At 50.2% G+C, this 1,041-nt stretch overlaps 1 pseudogene; it reads left to right on the plus strand.

Moving 5' to 3' along the window:
- LOC108295313 overlaps positions 1-1,041 on the plus strand; it is a 60,872-nt pseudogene that overhangs the window by 429 nt on the left and 59,402 nt on the right.

Genomic DNA, 1,041 nt, shown 5'->3' on the forward strand with positions numbered 1-1,041 from the left:
AAAAAAGGCTCTGAGGCAGGGAGCCAGGCGATCAGGCTCGGCTGGTTCCACCCCCACAAAAGAACAGCAATCAGAAACTCTGGATTGAGAGTGTCACAGCAAGCGCAGCTGAAGCCAGGACAGTCCAGCTCTCTGGGGCAGGGGCGTCCGTCATTACCGAGGCAGCCTGCCATTACAGAGGTAGTCAGCCAATGCTGAGGCAGCCCACCGTTGCCAAGGCTACCCGCCACTACAGCGAGACTCTGCCTTAACAGAGGTGGACCACCATTGCTGAGGTAGTTCTAACTACACCCATATAAACAGGACTGAAGGGAAGTTCACTCAGCAGCTGGGTGGAGCCCACAGCAGCTCAGCAAAGCCTCTACAGGCAGACAGACAGTGACTAGGCTGCCTCCTTGCTGGGCAGGGCGGCTCTGAAGGAAAAAAAGAAAAGAAGGCAGCAGCATAACGTAAACTCATAAATAAAGCCCTAAATCACTGGGACAGAGCACCTGGGAACAAAAAGTGGTTTATGAGTTCTGCTGCAGCAGACCTAAATGTACCTACCCAGCACCTTTGATTGAACAACGGAACTCACAGCTCAGCATCTGAGCTCCTATAAAGAACAGACTATCTCCTCAAGCAGCTCCCTGACCCCTGTATATCTAAAGAGTCACCTTATAAAGGAGAGATCAGACTGACACTTGGCCAGTATCCTTCTGGGACAAAGATAGCAGAAGAAGAAAACTGGTAATAACCCTTACTGTTCTGCAGCTGCTGCAGGTGATCCCCAGGCAAGCAGGGCCAGGAGTGGACCTCAGCAGACCTATGGCAGAGGGATCAGACTGTCAGAGGGAAAACCAAGAAACAGAAATAACCTCATCATCAATAAACAGAACATCCACTCAGATACCCAATCTGAAAGCCAGCAACTACAAAGACGATAGGTGGATAAATCCATAAAGATGGGAAGAAACCAGCGCAAAAAGGATGAAAACACCCAAACCCAGAACACCTCTCCTCCTACAAGGGATCACAACTCCTCACCAGCAAGGGAACAAA

This window comes from Cebus imitator, unplaced genomic scaffold (genome assembly GCF_001604975.1).
Source record: "Cebus imitator isolate Cc_AM_T3 unplaced genomic scaffold, Cebus_imitator-1.0 Scaffold631, whole genome shotgun sequence".
Taxonomy (NCBI): domain Eukaryota; kingdom Metazoa; phylum Chordata; class Mammalia; order Primates; family Cebidae; genus Cebus; species Cebus imitator.